The following is a 7532-nucleotide window of genomic DNA, read 5'->3' as shown; positions in this document are numbered from 1 at the left end:
CCGTCACCGCGGTTGAAAACAAACCAAACCGCAGTGCGCCGCAAACGGAACCTTTATCTCCACTATCCAGAGGAGTGAGGGAACGATCACCGGAGCACCCCGTCACTGCGGGGTCTCCTGGGACTTGTAGTCTGGGCCGGGGCCGAGCTCCAAAACCTGGAGACTGTGGATGCGACCGACCGCCCTTTGGTATACATCTCCCCCGTTCTCACACAGAGCTCACACGCAGCTCACACGCTCTTCCCGATTTAAAAACATGTTCCTACTCCCTACAGAAGTGTCCCTGAGAAGAGAGAGCACCTGCAGAACCCGGGCTCCTGCCGAAGTAGGGGTGCCTTACTGAAATCAGAGCGAAAGATTTTAATAGCAAAGAAAAGTAAGGAAACAAGACTGAGGCTAGTACTGTCTCCAAGGCTACCCTAAATGGCTCTCACTTTCCAATACAGTAGATACTGGGGAAGCGGCTGAAAATACCACGGAAATAGGGAAACCCCTCATGTTTGCATTGCATTCTCCTTTTCAGACTTTCCTTCTCCAGGTGTGGAAGGGGGGTTGTAGAAGGGTCGTTAAAGAGCTGTAAGCTGAAGTTTAGTTGGTTTCTTGAAGTAGAGAGACGGAGCTGGGTAAGGGGAAGTTGAGGTTAGTAACCTTCCAAACCAGTTCTGATTATCTTAATTTGGCTTCTGCTAATATGGAAGACTTCTAGTGACATGTACTGTGACGGAGCCCGGGACACAATTAGGAAGAAAACAAAACTTGACAACCACTTCTTTTTCACTTCCTGCTTTTTTTCTCCTCTTCTGCAGGCACAGAGCCCTCCTGTCTTTCTTGCTGTGGAAAGACCCCCATCTTCTACCGAAGCCAGATGTCTTTTCCCACAGGCTGGATAGTGTAGTTCCCCAACAGAATTTAAGAGGAGACTTGAGTTTGAGTCTGAACTTCCCCAATGCCTTGCCTTGAGACCTGTGAAGTAAGGGTTTGGGCTAGTTGAGCTTTATGCCCTCTAAAATTTTGTGAGTTTTGCTTCAAAATGTTTGCTTTGGTCTTCCAACCTCTCATTCCTTGAGTGCAAGTGCTCTTAGCTAATTGATGTTGTGATAATTGGGTTAATTCCATGTAAAATGGGAAGGTTTTCCCTATCCAGGGGCTTTTAGTATTGTATAAAAAGGGGTCACTGGCTCACATGAATCTCTACTTGGTAAATGCCTGTGAAGTCTGCCCCTAAGGAGGAACTTCAAATTCCTTCTCATGTTCTCCTTCCCTGTTACTTGCTCACGTATTCTCCATTTGTCATTCTTTATCTTTGAAGACCCCTTCAAAGACCATTGCAAACCCTAAAAGGCTCAGTGAAACAAATGAAAATACAAAATGAAAAGTTTAATGCAAGGTGGTTTATACTACTTTTTAGAAGAAGTGGTGTAACAAAGCAATGTGTGATGATTTGCCACACACAGTAATTTCTAGCAAAGGAGATCGGATGAGAGAGTAGTTGAGCTGGAGTTGTCCAAAAAAGGAATTGGGAATTAATATCTTGAAGAAGGGGTGAAACATGGCTAGGTGGAAGTAATCAGGGAGAGCATTCTGTAAGGTAAAGTTCATGGAGCTCATCCTTTTAAAAACTATTCATTAGTTCTTTATTTCTAAAGTAAGTACAGTAAGTCCCCTACATACCAACAAGTTCCATTCCGAGAGCACGTTCGTAAGTCCAATTTGTTTGCAAGTCCAACAAAGTTAGCCTAGGTACCCAACTAACTAACTAACACAATCGGCTATATAGTACTATACTGTAATAGGTTTATAGTACTTTTCACACAAATAATACATAAAAACAAACAAACAAAAAATAAAACATTTTTAATCTTACAGTACAGTACCTTGAAAAGTACACTAGTACTTTTGCCAGTTCAACAGCTGGCATACAGGGGCTGGCATCGAGTGAACAGGCAAGAAGAATTATTGACTGGAGGAGGGAGAGGAGGTGGGAGGTGGGCGATGGTAGAGCTGAAAGATCGTCAGCAATAGGAGACGGAGGGCAAGCTGCAATTTCACTCACGCCTGACATTGATGGAATGTCACATTCGCATCTTTGAAAGTTCGCAACTTGAAGGTTCGTATGTAGGGGACTTACTGTAATATAGGACTATGGTATAAAATTCAAATGGTGCAAAAAGTATGCAAGGGAAAACTAAGTCTTCCTATTACTCCCTGTCTCCCAGTCACTTAGTTCCCCTCCCAGGAGGTAACTACTGTTGCAGATGTAGATACTATATAAATATATTTTTTAAAACACAAATATAGCATACTATACTTACTCTATTCTGCCCTTACAGACTCTTCCACAGCAGAACATAAAGATCTGCCTCATCCTTTTTGACTGTGTATTATACTACCATATGGATTGGGATGTTTTAATTAACAGGTCCTCTGTTGATGGACCGTTAGGTTTTGTGCAGTCTTCTGGTATTATGAACAACACTGCAGTAACTAACCTTTTACATACATAATTTTTGATATGTGTATGTCTCATCTCCATTTTTGATCTGCGGGGAAAGTGATCAATTTTTTCCTGCTATTTAAAACTTTAAAGGGTGTGAATGACAGGGAACTCTTCCTAAATTACAATCACCTACAAGTAAAAATACATATTTCATTCCAATATCTAATTCTAAAGACAAATGTGGGAGAATAAGGGTTTGAATGATAACGAGAGAGGATTTAAGTTAGTATAGGAAGGTGTTTCCTGCAAGTGATGAGTGTTAAACACTTAAACACACAGAACGACTTTTGTTCCCTCCTAGGACACCACTAAAATGACAGTAATGGAATTTTTTTAAAAGCATAAGCACCCAATAATGAGAGGAGCCTGTAGCAAAAACAAAAAACAAAGTAGAAGCTGGAAAGCAAATGGACAAGCGTTAACTAAGTTACTAGCCTGGAAAAACCTGAATCCGAAACCCAAAGTGGGAAAAGCTGAGCCCCAACCTGATGTAAACTGCAGAATCCCTCAAGTCTCAGGAATTGGTAACAGTAGTTCCCCTCCTGGCTGCTGTGTATAGGACAACAGGGCTGCCATGTACATCTTGTACCATGGGCAGGGATTAAAACAAGGATTTTGAAAGCTGTTTAAGAGCAGTTAGATCTCCAAGTCACCTTCCCCTTCTTCAACTGTCCCCCTGACCCCACTCCTCCAAAAGAAGACTGAAGTATTTATTCTCCAGAGAGGGCTGAATCAGAGGTCTCTGTATAAAATGGGAGATTAAATGAACTAATGGATACTGGATGTGAAGATTCCCAACCCTCCTTCTCCATTCAGTTCCTAGGTTTCTAGCTACAAGATGTTTACTCTCCAGAGAGGAAACTTGCAGTGTCTTCTTTAAGGAATCTGACCAGCCCAAGAGGAAAGGCCCAAAGATACTGACATCAGAACCAAGACTTTGGGTTTTATTAAGGTATAATTAACATACATTACATTAGTTTCAGGTATACAACATAATGATTTGATATTTGTACATATTGCAAAATGATCACAACACTGAGCCTAGTTAACATATGTCACCATCCATAGTTAAAAAAATTTTTTTCTTGTGATGAGAACTTTGAAGATTTACTCTCTTGGCAACTTTCAAATGTGCAGTATAGTATTATTAACTCTAGTAGCCATGCTGTACATTACATCCCAGGACTTATTTATTTTATAACTGGAAGTTGGTGCATTTTGACTCCCTTCATCCGTTTTGCCCCCGACCCTCACCCTCACCCCAGCCTCTGACAACCACCAATCCAGAAGAGAAGTTTTTGTCTGGCTTGTTCATTGCTATGTCTCCAGCACCTAAAAGAGTGCCTGTCATTTAGTAAGTGTTCATTAGATATTTGTTGGATGTTCACTGTAGATATTTTTGAATATTTAGAAAAACACAAAGGAGAACGTGGCTTAAAAACCACTCATATTTCTATTCGGAAAGAACCAGTAGGTTATATTTGTATCTATTAATGTTGATCCGCTTTGAAGGAAGAGGAATAGGTGAGAAATACATTACTCTTTCTAACTTTACTTTTCTATGGCAAGTTCCTCTAGGTTAGATGATTTCTAGAGAGATTCTGAAGACTTGATCCTCATGTTCATATAGGTGGGAATCAGGTGCTTTTTGTGGAACACCAAAAGACATTAACCTTGAATTCTGTAATGTGAGTTAGGAACAAGTTTATTATGAGAAAATATGACTATTCTCTGTTATGCACCATAAAATCACAATCACAAGTCCAAGAATTTAAAACCCCCACAAATTAAAGAAAAAAATACAACAAACAATTAAACAACATTTCTGAGCTTTCCATAGGTATTTCTTTACTACTGTTCAATTGTCATCGTTTAAACTTACTAACAGGCAAGTGATATTCAACTCCAAAGAAGAGAGGAAAAATTATGGAAGATGAGAAAATATAATTCATTAACTTAATTTTATTTATGAATTGGAAAAGATCACCTTTTGGAAAAGAGCAGCAGAACATACCTCTTTCCAGCTCAAGACTGATTTCCAAGGGAACTTGTTTGAGAAGCCCTATTCTAGACAATCTTGCTCCTTCTCTGCTTATTCTGTATACTGCTGGTGTGTTGCAGAGCAGTGCCTCTCAAACTTTAATGTGCACGAGACTCATGTGGGCATCTTGTTAAAATACACATCTGATTCAGTAGGTCTGGGGTAGGGCTTGGGATTCCACATTTATGACAAGCTCTCAGGTGATGCCAGTGCTGCTGGTCTGTGGACCACACTTTGGGTAGAAAAGGTGTACAGAGACAGAACAGGAATCAGCAAAGCCTGAGGATTCAGGAAATAGGATTGGAGTCAAAGAGACCTGTGTTGAAATCCTAGTTCTACCCCTTCCCACTTGTATGCCCTTGGAGACATTACTTATTATTTATAAGTCTTAGTTCCTCATCTGTAAGAGGGGAATAATAGTACCTTCTTCATAGGGTTATTGTGAGCATTTAAAAAAACAATGCCAGGACTTCCCTGGTGGGCCAGTGGGTAAGACTCCACGCTCCCAATGCAGGGGGCCTGGGTTCGATCCCTGGTCAGGGAACTAGATCCTGCATGCATGCTGCAACTAAGAGTCCAGACCCGGCGCAGCCTAAATAAATAAATATTTTTAAAAATCAATGCCAATTATAAATCTCAAAGTATTTAGAAATAAAAAGTCTTTTTAAGAAGCAGTATCTGACACATGATGTGTTTAATAAATGACAACTGCTTTTATCAATTGTGGTATCATTTTTACAAACCCGAGTTCTAGTCCTGACTTGCTACTGTATGATCTTGGGCAAGTCGTTGGCCCCTCGGAATCTTTGTTTTCTCATCCATCAAATGGGATAATAATTATGACCACCTCATAAGGTTATTATGAGAATTGAAACAGGGAAAAAAGTATTAAAAATGCTTAGTACAGAGGCTTGCACATAGAAAGCATTCAATAAAAGATAACTGAGATGCTGATGATTGCTACAAGCTTAGGTTCTTATCCTGGCTCTGTGACTTGCTAAAAGGGAGAATTCTATGATTGTGTTTAATCTCACTGTGTTTTGGGGAGGATGGAATGAGCCATAGGAAGAGAAAGTGCTTTGGAAATGAAATCCTGTAAAAATTTAGGAAAAAGCACGGGAGTCAGAATCTGACCTGAGTTCTGGTCTGAGCTGTGATGCCACTTTACTTTGTGATCCTAGGCAAATCACTTAACTTTTTGGAGCCTCAGTTACTTCATCTGTATAGTGAAGCTAATGCCTACCTCACAGGGTTGGGAAGACTAAATGACATAATGTGTAAAGCAGTTAGTAACTTTCCTGGCACATAAGAGTACTTAATAAATGTTTTCTTTCCTCCCTGTAAGTAAATACATTCAGGATTATGTATTTTTCCAAGGAAATTATGTATTTCCAAGAATGTTTTGGTTTTGTTTATGAGATTCTCTACATGTAGGTTTATTAACTTGAAGATTAAAGGTCTATAAAACAGAATTGCTAAATGTATTCTATTTAATTATACATCAAGTATCATTCCAATGCTGAATATTTCATCCGTGGCATCCCTGGCTGTTAGGATGCAGAGCATGCGAAGGAAAAACAATCAAAAGAAATTTAGTATAACCCCAAACAGAGGTAATCTTTGTTTTACTCCAAGAAAAAGAACAAGTAGAAGAAGAAAGTAGAAGAACAAAGTTTCCAGAAATTTTTTAGAGTAACTGACCCAAAGCTCTCCAGAAGAAGCGCTGAACATTGCTTTGCCACAATTCATTTCTCATCAGTAAGATGGGAAGACTGGTAATGCTTTTCCAAGTCTAAATGTTTTTGATCCTTTTTCCACTATGTTGCCTGGCATTTTGGTGGAACTCGTTTTTGGTTAATTTCTTTACCTGCCCAGCATAAGACCTTGTAACACATGTTTTTATCTTTCTGGGCTGATCCTGGAAGGAGAAAGATGGATAGCTGAAAACCTATCAACACCCTTTTCTTTGTCTATATTATCTTTTTATTTTTATTTTTTTAAATTTATTTTTTAAAGCATTTAAAAAATTTTATTTATTTATTTTTGGCTGCTTTGGGTCTTTGTCACTGTGCGCGGGCTTTCTCTAGTTGCGGCGAGCGGGGCTACTCTTCGCTGTGGTGCGCGGGCTTCTCAATGCGGTGGCTTCTCTTGTTGCAGAGCACAGGCTCTAAGTGCGTGGCCTTCAGTAGTTGTGGCTTGTGGGCTCTAGAGTGAAGGCTCAGTAGTGGTGGCGCATGGGCTTAGTTGCTCCGCTGCATGTGGGATCTTCCCAGACCAGGGATGGAACCCGTGGCCCCTGAATTGGCAGGCGGATTCTTAAACCACTGCGCCACCAGGGAAGTCCCTGTCTATATTATTTCGGTAAAGGTTTTCTGGAAAATTCTGAAACCTGAGTTCCAAAACATTTTCCAACTGGCTTAGTATGTATCTATCCACATGTGCCAAACACAATGCCTGACACAAAGAGTATGCTCAATATATTTTAGCCAAAAGAAAATATTTCATATCATCCTCCTGCCTATCCCCTTTCTCAGGAATCAAGCTCTGCAAGGTGGAGGTTTAATGCAGGTGAGGGTTAGGATTCTGAAGCAAAGGTGGATGGAAGGCATTCTGGTCATGAGAACATTCCCCATCCCCAAACTGTAGAGGAGAGAGGGAGCATTACCCAACAAGCTTCACCTAAATCTCTAAGTGCGAAAAGGGAACCCTCTTGCACTGTTGGTGGGAATGTGAATTGATACAGCCACTATGGAGAACAGTATGGAGGTTCCTTAAAAAACTACAAATAGAACTACCATACGACCCAGCAATCCCACTACTGGGCATATACCCTGAGAAAACCATAATTCAAAAAGAGTCATGTACCACAATGTTCATTGCAGCACTATTTACAATAGCCAGGACATGGAAGCAACCTAAGTGTCCATCAACAGATGAATGGATAAAGAAGATGTGGCACATATATACAATGGAATATTACTCAGCCATAAAAAG

This window comes from Physeter macrocephalus, chromosome 4 (genome assembly GCF_002837175.3).
Source record: "Physeter macrocephalus isolate SW-GA chromosome 4, ASM283717v5, whole genome shotgun sequence".
NCBI lineage: Eukaryota > Metazoa > Chordata > Mammalia > Artiodactyla > Physeteridae > Physeter > Physeter macrocephalus.
Note: the sequence above shows the minus strand (reverse complement) of the source record.